Consider the following 14,574-nt stretch of genomic DNA (forward strand, 5'->3'; position numbering starts at 1 on the left):
GAGCCTATACAGTAACTTTAATCTACACGCCATCTCAGTGTTCTGTGGAAGTCTGCGATCCATTATTTGGCAGAATCTTGGTGTGCGGTCGTCAGTATAAGCAGAAGGCGCTTTCCGGCCGAGTGCAGACGTCAACAGAGCCCTACGTCACGTACATTCAGGACGTCCTGGCTCTGTGCCGCAAAGTTGATGCACACATGCCTGAGTCGGACAAGGTATCCCACATCCTCAAAGGCATTGCCGATGACGCCTTCAACTTGCTCGTATTCAACAACGTCGCGACGGTGGATGCTGTTCTCAAAGAGTGCCGCCGCCTGGAACTCGCTAAAAGCAGACGTATCGATCAGCAGTTTGCCCGTCTGCCCAACACCCCAGCGACTTCTTCCTGTGCCGACGCTCCTCGTCCCAACAACACCGGCGATATTACCAAGATCGTTCGGCGTGAGATTGAGGCCGCCTATCCGGCTGCCTTCGACTCCAGCCCCACCAACGCACCGGCAGTCACGGTTTCCCTGATCCAGGCAGTTGTCCGCCAGGAGTTCGAAAACATGGGCCTTCACACCATCTGCTCGGCCCATCACCCTGATACCCATCCGGCTTCTTCGATTCCGCCCCGTCCCGCATCGTCTTACCCCGCACCTCCACCAAATATGTTACGTAGAAAGACGCAGACGACAAGCTATGTACAAATATATTTACAAGGAAAATACGCTGCGCTTGGCCAAGAGGCAACAGCCCGCGCTAGCTTCTAAATCGTCGTCTTCGTCTTCTTCCTGCTCAGCTCTTCGTCAGTGGGAGCATACCCCGTAGCACTATTTACGCAGACGTTACTTCTGCTTCTCCTCCGATTCTGTTCATTTCTTATCGTCCGTCGCGCCGAGTCGCCGATACTGGCGATAGTGGGGGCACGGCTTCGTGCGAGGCCTCCATTGACGAAGGTCAGAAAGAATGGAAAAAAAAAAATCACGAGCCATTCCAACCTGTGAAAGGTGGATGACCAGCGAAGCTGTTTAGCATACAACACAGAGGTGACATAATGTTGAACATAGGCATGGACTCACTTGCCGTGATTTTTATGCACACATCGCGTGGACGACGGGACCGCCACCACGGGAGAGCGGAAGGAGATACGCAAGCGCTTGTAACGCCGACGAAGAGAGTGCGGTGCGAACGTAGACATGGCAAACGCGGGTCAAACTGTAGTATCCGTTCTTATCAGCTCAATATCTGTTACGGATTGTATTTGTAACCAGGACGTTAAGCTTATTTTTGCAAGTTGGCGGAGTGCTTGAAGCCTGCTGCACCTCTGCCGCGGATCGGCCTGGTATTTCACTATCTTCGGGATCGGCCCACGGTTTTTCGTCTATATACGGACATCGATCCGCTGGAAACTAGCCATATACAACTTCGCTGTAAAACGAGAAGGGATCGTTACAAAATGCGGCCCCTGTTCTCACGTCCACTGAAATTGACACAAAGGAAACTGCACCTGACATCCGGCCTATCAACGGTAGAATAGACACGTCACGGAATCCGGCTGCAGTCCCGGCGTCTGTCAACTACGAGATCACGTGTTTAACAGGCGCGCCACCATCACCGCTATCTATGCGCGATAGCGAGCACGGAGTTCCTTCTCTATAATGGTGCGACGCGTTTTCTTTGCAAGAGCACCGTTTCTTATACTGCTCTTCCCTAGACTAAGCGCTGTCAAAGAAAGACAGACCGCGTAAGTGTACCTGCATGGGGGTGCGAAATTGAGCAGTTACTTACCTAAGGACCATGAACCATGGCCCATTGACAATAGATTCTATACGTCGGTTTTGCAGTATCTGCATGAAACAGACTTCCATGCTTATATGTAATTTGATTCGGACATTATGCCATGTGTCAACCTAGGCAAATTAAAAAGTAATACTACTAATAAAAAAAAGCTCTGTGGCTATTTGTGAAAATTTTTGCTTTCGCTCCGTTACACTCAGCTTCATGTATGTCCCTTAGCCGCAGCTTTTGGGCCTGTACACGTGCTCGCGAATCATCGCATATACTTACGTTAAAGCGGTTTATAAAACTAGGCGCCAGCCAATCCGGGTGATGGACACATTGCGGTGGACGCAATACTTCTGTGCCGGTATTCACAAGGCTTATTTTATGTAAGTGCTGTCTACGATTAGAAGCTGTACGCTGGCCGATCAGGCAATGCTCTTGGAACTTTAGTGAATATGAATCCTTGACCCCTATTCACGGCCAATCCTCTTTGGTAAGTGCTAACCGCGATTGGCCATCGTCTGAGCGATCGTTTTGTTGTCGCTGGTATCGCTTTAATAAGTGACGTGCACCCGAATTTTGGCTAGTGTGCAGACACTTTTAGGCAAGCGGAGCTTTGTGAATACGCGCCCCCGGCGGCATCCGCGGTCATCATGGGATGGCCTTTCAGCCCACTGGTATAGTGTGGAGGTCGTTCGTCGTGCTTACGTGGTGTAAACAATCGCCGTGCGCTTGCATGGCACTTGTAGCGTGCACGTGCGTCTTAGCAGAGTTTGCGTGGTCGTCTGCCTGCTGCCCTTTCGAGAGCGAATAAACTTTATTTGCTCCAGTGGTGGGTTGTGCAGAGACCACTCAGTCTAGGACTCCCGCAACAGGGTAGCCGAAGCGTTTCCTGCTAGCACTTAGAGTGCTTTAAACTGTGACCGGTCCCCCATGGACGGTGGTCCTTACTGTTTGTGCAACGCGCCGTTCGCTCAGAAGTGCTTCGACATGTGCTCGAAGACGCTGAGCGCCGAGCCGAATCGATCGAGTTGACGTGAACGCGGACGTGCGCTGGCCGTTCGCGTGCATGCATTCGACTGTGATATCGCTCCGTGCTTAACGGCCTCAAATACGGCGTTGCTTGATGTTCGTTTCGTGTGCACGTTCAGATTCATCGTGCATTCGCGTCTCATTAGAGCAGGAGCGCGATTTTATGTGAACATGGCAACCAGGTTTAAGGATTTGGGATGATGTAGTATAGGCGCATGCCATTTCGTAGTGTTGCTTAGCTTCCACTGTGCTACTGTAGATAAGCGGATCGAGATAAGTTAGCTTTCCACCGTGCTGGCTGTACAAAAGTATGGCGGCCTCGATAACGTCAGTGCATGTGCCCCCTATACAACTCCTGCAGTTTCATGCGTTGCTGCCGACCAGGTCAGGTTGTCCTTAAGACCCGTTGGGCATACTCTCCTTTTGTGTCGGCCGCTTACATCACCGCCTCTCCCCCCCTCCCCCTCTTTCCATGACGTGCTCATGACATGCACGCTCTCGCGCGCTTCTAAATATGAATACCCTCTCGTTTGTCCGTCTCATTATTTATGCTTCTGCAAGTTTACTTGGCTAGGAAAAGATAATGACCTTAATGTACTATGGTTATGTACTACGGTTAGCGTGGCCCAATATAAACCGAACCCATCTGGAGTATGGTGCGCTGTGTCGGGGACCAGAATGGGTCCGATATTGGACCCATTATCTACAGATACACAGTGAACTCAGCGCGTCATACATTACCGACATCTTCCAGTTTTTCGTAAAGCAACTGGCACCGCACGAACGACGTTTCGCTTAGTAAAATACGCCTTACAGTTCATGTGTTCTTCACTAGCTTTGGGTTCGGTTTATCTTGGGCCACCCTTGTACCATCCGTTCCCAGCATTTGATTTGTTCTTACTGAATGGGCTCGTTATTTAAACTTGACAGTGCGACTTCCTTGATCGAGATTACGAGTGCGCTGGTGTCAGCGTCGAACGTGCGAGGGTACATATTGTCAAAGATGTATCCGAACGTCTCGGGTGCTTTAAAAGTGGGCGTATATATCTGGGCACGCCGCACCGTAACTTTAGATGACGACTCGTAATTCGCTTGCGCCGGTCGATTCGCTTGCGGCCGCGTTCGTAAACGTTATTCCTCAAATGTATCAGAAACCAGGTGAAAGAGGGCTGCGCTAGAATCGGCGTTTGTTGGTGGACTCTTGCGGTGTAATAAGTGCAGGACTCCTGCCGAGATTCCGGGCTCTCATTGCGCAAGAGAACAGCGCCAGTAATTTTGACGATGCCACACCTTCCCGAGCTGCACTAAACAGCTGTCTGTCGCGGCGCAGGCGGTCAACGCCTTTTCGCATTGTTTTCTTTGCAACTCTGCACACGTCGCCCGCTAATGTACATAGAGCCGCGGCATACTCTGTGGTGTTAGTGGTTATTTTTTGCTTTACCGCCTACGTCGCTTGTGAGGTCACACTTGCGCAAATGTCACAGGTCGCTCTGTTTGCGCATTAAAAAAATTTTTCTTCATTTAGTCTCTTTCCGTTGATAAAAACGCCGAGCAAATTGCAAAAAGTTAATGTACCAGTTTAGTCTTAACGTTCTTCTCTGTTTGGTGTTCTTCTCAAGGTGAAGGTATGGTGCCATATGAAAGTATCCTGGCTGCCATCTTGCATGTAGTCAAGATTCTCCCACCAGGTGACCCCCGCAGGGGCGTCTGCGTGAGCAGGCGTTTGGTGTGTTGCGACACCACGGACCCGAGCACACGAGGGTCGGACCCTCCCGCGTGTAGCCGTGCGCGGCTTAGCCGTGTCTGGGGAAAGGGGGATCCTGGGGGTTGAGCTAATGCTGGGTGTTTGGACCTTTAAGGCCCCCCGGCGGAGGCAACACACCCCTTTGGCCTCTGCTTCACATAGACGGCACCCCCGGACTGACCCACCCGGGGGAAATCGGCAGTCGCCTTTTCCTGTCCTCCTCTCCAATCTTCGTCTTTCTCTCCCACTTTTCCATCTTTCCTGTCTTCTCTTCACTTCTTATTACTTCCGTATTTCCTGGCGGCTAGGGTTAACCGTGTGTAATATATCCTGCCTTGGGTATATATATATTAGGTTATAGCGGCGATGCATGGCTGGCGTCTGCAGGTATTCTTCCAACCTTGTAGCGTCCCCTTGTTGGGCTCGGTGGTGGGTGGCCACCATCGCCGCCGAATTTCCCTGCTCTATATGGCAAATAACTTTCCTCCGCTACCTGATGGCTCCCTGAAGAGGGGGCGCACCGATGAGACTTTCACTTTCTTTATGCAGCCAAAACAATCTTTCCCAAAATACCACGTTGTACATAGTCAGAACGATAAGAAAACAGTCAGAATGATCTCACCATTTGTTGTAGCTAAATCTCTCACTGAAGCAATTGGCCCAGGCTATAAAGTAACGAAGATGGGAAGTGGCGATCTTCTTCTGGAACTCCGGGACAAAGTGCAGTATGACAAACTGTCGAAAGTTGCAGCATTTGGGGAAATTCCCGTCTCAGTGGGCCCACACAGATCAATGAACACAGTGCGCGGGGTCGTCTCAGAAGATGACCTCCTTGAACTGAGTGAAAGCGAACTGCTTGAAGGATGGCAAGACCAAAACGTAGTCAAAGTTCAAAGAATAACATTGAGGCGAGATGACAAGCAAATACCTACCAAACACATAATCATTACTTTCGGAACCTGCAACCTACCTGAAACAATAGAAACCGGTTACTGTAAGCTTCGCGTGAGACCGTATATCCCAAATCCACGTCGATGTTTCAAGTGTCAGCGCTTTGGGCATGGGTCACAGAACTGCAGAGGACGTGCTACTTGTGCGAAGTGTAGTTCTTCTGAACACGCTTCGGACATCTGTACATCAACAAACCATTGTGCCAACTGTGAAGGAGACCACCCCGCCTACTCTCGATCATGCCCTACTTGGAAAAAAGAGAAACAAATCATAGAACTGAAAGTAAAACTGAACCTATCATTTCCAGAGGCACGTAAGCGTTTCGCTCTCCACAACCACTCTAGTCCTTCCTACACCGATGTGGCGCGCCGGGGGGCAGCGCTACATCTTCAGGCGGCCGCGCAAGTCACACGGAGTGTGACGGCGGTTACGCCATCAGCCCCCCTGGCGGGAGCAGCCACGGCTCTTCCGCCCCCTACGACGAAGGGCCAGCAGACCTCCGAGCCTGCCGGTCCCAGGGCCACTGCTCGCGCAGACAGGCCCGAAAAACCCCCGCGCGTGCCCGCTGAGCGGGCGTCATCCAGCGCCTCTGACGAGGCGATGGATGTAACAAAAACTTCTCCGGCGTCTCAGACGCCGAAGGCATGGCGTTGCTCCCTGGAGCGCGCCAACAAAAAAGAAATACCCCGCATCAAGGGGCCTGGAAAGGTCCCTTGAACCAACCTAAGTGATATCTCTTGACACACAGCACATAAACACAAACAAGATGGATACACAAATATTACACTGGAACGTGAGAGGCCTGATCCACAACCTCGATGATATCAAAGAACTCTTACACAAATACAATCCAAAAGTGCTGTGTGTTCAGGAGACACATCTTAAATCTACGCAGACAAACTTTCTTAGGGAATACGCTATTTTCCGGAAGGACCGAGATGATGCTGTTGCATCGTCCGGCGGTGTAGCAATAATAGTAGACAGAGGCGTTGCTTGTCGGCAACTGCAACTCCGAACTCCTCTTGAGGCAGTTGCTATCCAAGCAGTACTATTCAATAAACTAGTTACTATCACGTCCGTATACATCCCCCCAAGTTATCAACTCTCTAGCACAACATTTCAAAGCTTTATTGATGAGCTGCATCACCCTTACATAGTCGTCGGTGATCTAAACGCGCATAACCCACTGTGGGGCGACTCTCGCTGTGATGCGAGAGGACGGCTTGTAGAAAACATCCTGTTCTCTTCAAGTTCCTGCTTGCTGAACAAGAAAAAGCCAACATTTTACAGCTCTACACACAGAAAATTTTCTTCGATAGATCTAAGCATAGCATCTAGTACAATTGTGCCATATCTGGAGTGGGATGTCATTAATAACCCTTATGGAAGTGATCACTTCCCCATCGTTCTAAACCTTAAAAAACAAAGTGAGTGTCATGCACATCTTCCTCGATGAAAAGTTGACTCAGCCGACTGGACAAAGTTTCGCGAACTAACACAGCTGCCCTGGAATAATATCTCTGAACTTAGCTTAGACGACGCAGTAGCATACATAACAGCGTTCATTGTTGAGGCTGCATCAGTATGCATTCCCCAAACAAATGGGTTGCCCTCGAAACGACGTATTCCATGGTGGAATGAGGAGTGTAGGGAAGCCAGGAAAAAGCAGAACAAGGCTTGGAGCCTCCTCCGTAACTCCCCAACCACAGAGAATCTGATTAATTTCAAGGCGATCAAGTCGCAAGGTAGAAGAACGCGCCGCCGCGCTAAACGAGAAAGCTGGAAAAACTACATAAGCAGCATTAACTCGTATACAGACGAACGAAAAGCCTGGAACAGGGTTAACAAAATAAAAGGCCGCGAAACTCATCCCTTACCTTTATTAAATACACAAGGAGACACTCTGGAGGATCAGGCAGATTGTCTAGGAGCACATTTCGAGCACATTTCGAGCACATTTCTAGTGCATCTCATTACACAGATACATTCCTAAAATACCAGCGACTAGCAGAACAGATGAAATTGGGTTGGAACAGCTCATCCAATGAAGCATACAATCGTCCATTTGGAATGGCTGAGTTCCAGGCCTCACTAAACAGTTGCAACAAGTCCGCTCCAGGAAGTGACAGGATAATGTATGAGATGATCAGACACTTACACCCCGAAACCCAAAAAACACTACTGTCACTCTTCAATTCTATGTTCTCCGCAGGATACATTCCGTTTGCCTGGAAAGAAGCAATCGTAATCCCCATTCTCAAAGAGGGCAAGGACCCTTCCTCACCCGACAGTTATAGGCCCATAGCTCTGACAAGTCGTATATGCAAATTATTTGAGAAAATGATTAACCGTCGCCTCATCCATTTTCTTGAAAACAACAAGATACTCGATCCCTTACAGTGCGGTTTTAGAGAGGGTAGATCCACAACAGATCACCTTGTCCGCATCGAGACAAATATCCGTGATGCCTTTGTCCACAAACAGTTTTTCCTGTCCGTATTTTTAGATATGGAGAAGGCATACGACACAACCTGGCGTTTTGGAATCCTTCGTGATCTGTCTGAAATGGGAGTTAGAGGCAACTTGCTATGCGTCATTCAGAGTTACCTCTCGGATCGCACTTTCCGTGTTAGAGTTGGTAACGTTCTCTCTCGTCCATTTACGCAAGAGGCTGGTGTTCCACAAGGAGGTGTGCTGAGCTGCACTCTCTTTATTGTCAAAATGAACTCCATTCAGACTGCCATACCACATAGTATGTTTTATTCTGTATATGTAGATGATATCCAGATAGGTTTTAAATCCTGTAATCTAAGTATCTGTGAGCGACATGTACAGCTTTGCATAAATAAATTGTCTAAGTGGGCGGACGAAAATGGTTTTAAGCTCAATCCGAGAAAAAGTACCTGCGTCCTGTTCACTAATAAGAGAGGTATACTGGCGGAACCCGTAATCAATCTCAATGGAGAACAGTTATCTGTGAGCTGTGAACACAAATTCTTAGGGATCCTTCTAGACAGTAAGCTAACCTTTGTGCCACACCTGAAGTATCTTAAGGCAAAGTGCCTCAAGACTATGAATCTTCTGAAGCTGTTGTCACGCACAGCTTGGGGAAGTGACAGGAGATGCCTATTAAAGCTGTACAAAAGTCTAATACTAACACGCGTTGACTATGGCGCCATAGTCTATAATTCTGCAGGACCTAGTACTCTAACAATGCTAGATCCTGTCCACCACTTAGGCATTCGCCTTGCTACAGGTGCCTTTAGGACTAGCCCTGTGCAAAGCCCCTACGCCGAATCTAATGAATGGTCCCTATACTACCAAAGGACATATTTAAGTCTTTCGTATGCCTTGAAGGTAAAATCAGCTGTGGATCATCCATGTCATTCAATTATTAACGACTCCTCCATGGCCAGGCTGTTCCGTAACCGCCCATGTGTCCGGCCTCCTCTGTCCCTCCGGTTGGAAGCACTCTCAGAAAAAACAGGGGTCTCTCTTTTAGAGAATGTCTTAATGGCGCCCTCTCGGCTTCCACCGCCTTGGGAGTGGCAAACTATCCAATGTGACATCTCTTTCGTAGAATTACCTAAACACGCACCTGAGGCTCACATACAGTCACATTTTATTGAACTTAAAGAGAAGTATTCTTGTGACGAATATTACACAGATGCTTCGAAGTCTCCTGCTGGTGTTGCTTACGCAGCTCTCGGACCCTCATTTTCAACATCAGGGCCACTAAACCCACACACCAGTATCTTTACGGCAGAAGCATACGGTGTACTTTCGGCTATTAAACACATAAGGCGCACAAATGTCGCTAAGGCTGTTGTCTTTACAGACTCGCTAAGTGTCGTGAGAGCGCTGATTAGCTTACGAAAGCATAAGAATCCCGTTTTGAATGAGTTGTATAGTTTGTTGTGCTCCGCATATATCTGCAACCAAGCGATTATCCTATGCTGGGTACCTGGCCATAAAGGTATAAAAGGCAACGTAGCTGCTGACGAAAACGCTACGTCAGTGAGTTTTAGCGACACAGATGGAAATATCCCCATTCCTGCCACAGACCTAAAGCCCTTTCTGCGCCGTAAATTGAGGAAACATTGGCAAGCAGAGTGGGATACACAAACATTGAACAAGTTACATATTATAAAACCAAGATTGCGGAATTGGATAAGTGACAAAACAGCACGGTACAAAGAAGTACTTCTTTGCCGATTAAGAATAGGACATACTTACAGTACTCACTCCTACCTCTTAACTGGCGGGGAACCTCCTACTTGTAGTAGGTGCGGCGATGGCCTGACTGTCATCCATGTTCTTATCCAGTGCCCAGCAATAGAAACGGAGAGGAAAAAGTATTTCCCTTCTGCATATCGCGAAAATATACCTCTCCATCCTGCATTTTTTCTTAGTGACGAACCGCTTTTCAAACTGCAAACAGTCTTAGATTTTTTAGACGAAACTGACATCCTGAAAATCATTTGGCCAGGAAATTTTAACACGTGATTACCAGCCCTTGCATTCGAGGGCCGTCTTGATGATTTAATGTAACTGTTGTCTTGTTTTCGTATGTTTTTTTATCAAAACACAACTGCCATCGTTCACATCCATAATTAATCAGTGTCATTATTTTACTAGCTATATATTGACGTCATCTACAGCGAAAGTTTTTAGGCCCTTATACAGCCATGTCACACCTACCATAATAAATTCACTGTCCACCCCATTCAGAATAAATCCTTTAAATTACCATTTGTCATGGCGCTCTTTGGCCATAACTGGCCCTTGCGCCATTAAAAACCACATATCATCATCATCTCCCACCAGGTGACGCCACTCGGTCAAACAAAGAACATGGACGAGGATCAGACAGAAAAGGAGCTTGTGCCGAGAAGTTTTAACTGGAAGAAAGCCGAAGAGAAAATTGCTAAACGCATGGCCCAGGGTGACAAAGGTTCCCGTTAGGCTGATAAATGAACTAGGACCAAAAAGTAAAAGAATGGGAAGGGATGATGTTGAAAGCAGTAGAAAAAAAAAAAGCTTTCAGAATACCAGACAGTTGTCAACAAAGTGGAATGAATTTAATTTATAAAGGTAAGGGGGAAAAAGATAGAATTCACTCATATAGACCGTAGGCCATTACATCGGTAATATACTGGTTAGCAATGCAGGCAATTAAATTAGAACTGCACTCATGGGCGGAACATTATGGCATATTGGGAGAACTTCACAATGGCTTCAGAATCGGTAGGTGTCTGGATGTTAACTTATTTGTTATTACTCAGTTGTATTGAAATATCTAGAGAAGAAAGGGGACAGTTATATGTGTCTTTTTTTTAGACATTACTGGAGCGTATGACAACGTAGACCGCAACATGTTGGAGGATATTTTGGAAGGGGAAGGCTTAGGCAACGACTGTATACAGCTTTTGAGAGAGATTTACCTAGAAAGTACCTATTGCGCTGAATGGGAAGGGATGAGGAGTGAGGAGAAAGTTGAGGTACCACCAAGGGACTGAGCCAGGGGTGCCCTTTATCCCCGCTGCTGTTATTGGTGTACATGTCAAGGAAGGAAAAGATGCTAGAAAGAATCAATATCGGATTTGATCTCTCGTACAAACAGGCGGGCACAATAGTAGAGCAGCAGCTTCCAGGTTTAAATTGTTTTATCCGGACGACATTGCATTGCTTGCTAACAAGTGATATGCAGTATCTGGCTAATATCTGTGAACAGGAATGTGCGAATTTAGGATTAAAATTTAACGTTAAAAAATCAGGTGTTATGGCATTCAATGAAAACAGGGAACAGACAGCGTCAATACAGAGTCCCGGAAATACCTCGGGTAAAAGAATACAAATACGTTGGTGTATGGATAAACGGAGGCAGTAGATATATGGACACACACCAAAAACAACAGTAAAGGCGAAGATAAATGCGGCCGATAATGAAAAACATAGCGCTATGGGGATACAATAGGTTCGAGGTGCTCCGGTGTATGTGGAAAGGTGTAATGGTTCGAGGACTTACATTTGGAAATACGTTTGTTTGCTTGAAGTCAGGGGTACACTCAGGACTCGACGGCAACCAAAGGTCAGTGGGACGCCTCGCATTGGGGCTGTTACGAGTGCGCTGGTGTCAGGTGATATGGGCTGGACAAGTTTTGAAGTGAGGGAAGCTCTGAGTGAAATTGATATTGAAGAACGACTGAGGAATGTGAAAAAAAGTAAATGGGTTTGGAGAGTGTTCTGGTATTTGTACAGGAAAAACATTGACTCGCAGAGGAGCCAAAAAAACTTGGAAGCTTAACCAGCAAGTATGCGACCGGTATAGTAAGCAACATGGCAACAAAGAACGTCAAGCGCAAAGTCAGAGAGGCTGAGACAATATCATGGGTGGCGGAAATGGGGAAAAAAAAACTTGTTTTTAGTTACTACCTAAGAGGAAAAAACGAAATCAGGATAGAAACAATTCGTGATAACTCAAAGGGAAATTCCTTACTTTTAGAAGCAAAATCAAGATGCTTTAGAACGCGTAGTTGTAAAGAGAGGTACACCAAGGAAAAAGAAGCATGTGCTTGCTGAGCTACAGGTAGGGAAACGATGGAACATGTTTTATTGGAATGTGAAAATATCTACCCAGATGTCGGTTAGGGCTCCTTGCCCTCCTTGAAGCTCTTGGGTTCAGAGATAGCATGGGGAAAGTAAACATGTCCGCAATAAAGATTAGTAAGAGGCGATTAGAGGTTTGGTGGCATAAAACTAGGGAGTCCGCAAGCAATGAACGCGTACAAAAACAAAGTTCCCAGTAGTGGTGCAGAAAGTTTGATGCTGGGAATTTTTTGTGTATATGTGTGTGTGTATTTAAAGATACGTAGGACATTAGGCAAACTAAGAACAAGAGCTTGGTGGCGCAACCCACCACCCCGTTTCAAAGGCCACGCTCATAGCATCCGTCCATCTGTAGTTGAGAAGAATCCCTGAATGTCGTCCAGATTGTAAACTGATCTCATCGAGAGACGTTTAGCGGTAAATGATACGAGTTGTCATTTAGCACTGTTTAGAGACATGCATCACTTCGTGCGCCAATCATGAATTTTGGTGAAATCACTCTATAGGCTGCCGCCATCATGATCATTATGCACATTCCAGTAAATGACGCAGTCATCTACATATAAGCGCACTTTGCACTGAAGACCTTGTACCATATCATTGATATAGACTGAAATTAACAGAGGCCCCAAAATAGACCCCTGGGGTACGCCAAAAATTGCAGTGACACCAGTTTTTTTGTTTTAACTCCGTTGATCAAAACTTGCTGTGTTCTCACGGACAAGTAATTTTTAATCTAATCGACTGTTGCAGGATGAATTGAGAAAAACTATAATTTATGCAATATGAAGTCATGAGGAACGTGTCAACGGCTTTTCAGAAATGTCAAGTCGAAAGAGTGAAAAAGATGGTGACAGAATTCTACCAGTTGTGTCGTGCAAGACAAGCCAGTCCTGAATCCATGTTGAGAATTTGAAAAGAAAGAAGCTGTTGCGTTGAAGATTTTTTACCACGGCACTGCAAATAAAGTGTTCAATTGTCTTGCGGCATAGGCACGCAAGAAAGACGGGCCTGTAATTCTGTACTGTATTTCTTGCACAATTTTTATGAATAGGCATGACATCAGCTACCTTCCATTGTGCTGGTGTTGAACCGATGTGTAAGGATTTATGACTAAGTAATAATTAGTTTCTTGAGAGCAAGCTCGGTGTACTTGGGGCGACATACCGCCAGCACCTCCAGCAGATTTGTTTTTAGATTGGAAAGCAGCTCGAGAACACTGCTATACGTGAAAGTAACCATGGGCATACTCTCGTAGGCTATTTCTTGCATTTTCTGTTTATTAAGGAATACCTTTCTTACAACGATTTTAGGAAGGCATTGGGTAAAGGGGCGACCACTGTTACGTAAACGCGGAACAAGCGTTATTCAAAACAACAAAAAAGGCATCGGCGTATCCAAAAGCAGCATTCGCTATACACAGTAGCACGCAACTTCAAGACAGACAATACAAAAATTAGGTTAAAATGAAATCTAAGAACAGGAGAAATACTCGTGGGAAGATACATGCAAATATTGCATGAAGATCATTGTATTACAGGGTAAGCATACATACACGAGAAAATACATATCAACTGGTGAATTACCACAATGCAAATTAAGAGGGAAAAGCAACAGTAAACTGTTGTCAACGATAGGCTGCAGGTTCACAGATTATAAAGCGTGAACTCACACGGGATTTGTTTAGAAAAATAAATAGTGAACATAAGGCACGCACTGAACTTATGTAGCCCAAGTCAGTGAAGATGCTTGCAAAGGATCGGTATAAGAAGCTACAGGGAAAGAATAAAGGCACAAGGAAAAATGAAAACACGTAAAAACTAAGAGGGCTCAGGCGGCAAAGTATACGATCAGTCGACTGCGAAATGTCAAGGTTGGATTGGGAAGCGATGTTATCAGGAAGAGCGTTCCATAGACGGATAGCACGATGCAGAGCTGAAACATTCAATGCTTGTGTAATGCCATTGATGTGGGAGTGGCTGAACTGATTGTGCAGTCTCCGCGACGTATAGAATGCCTCTCTCAGATTTATTTATTTATCCACGTTACCTCTAAAGGCCCTCCAGGACAGGGTATTACATAGGGGGGTGGGGGGGGGGGCGATACAGCTATTAATAAACGCGATACATTTCAGTAATAAGTGCAATAAAACATAAGGGCATAACACAAAAAGGAAAAAGAACACAAACAAAAACGACAAATTTTACACATTTCCGTCACAGCGAAGAAACTCTTGGAATTTTATGATGTCAGTTTCTGTGGCGATGGCTGATGGTAAATTATTCCATTCGATGATAGTACAGGGAATGAATGAATGAATTGGCGTGAGACGAGGAATGACACTTCACACGTTTAAGTTTGAAGGAATGATCACTGCGTGAGAGAGAGAGAGAGAGAGAGAATCAACTTTTGTGCTGAGCCCTTAGTGACGGTTGGTGCGCGCTGGCACCAGATGGGGTGGAACCTGGCATGAG

At 46.4% G+C, this 14,574-nt stretch overlaps 1 protein-coding gene and 1 pseudogene across 3 annotated transcripts in view; both read left to right on the forward strand.

The window, feature by feature from the left end:
* Positions 1 to 14,574, forward strand: part of trio (trio Rho guanine nucleotide exchange factor) — a 254,652-nt gene that overhangs the window by 191,710 nt on the left and 48,368 nt on the right. The gene's annotated exons all lie outside the window — the stretch shown is intronic.
* LOC135901656 (U2 spliceosomal RNA) lies at positions 1,179 to 1,358 on the forward strand (annotated as a pseudogene).

Source organism: Dermacentor albipictus, chromosome 1, assembly GCF_038994185.2.
Source record: "Dermacentor albipictus isolate Rhodes 1998 colony chromosome 1, USDA_Dalb.pri_finalv2, whole genome shotgun sequence".
NCBI classification, from domain to species: Eukaryota; Metazoa; Arthropoda; class Arachnida; order Ixodida; family Ixodidae; genus Dermacentor; species Dermacentor albipictus.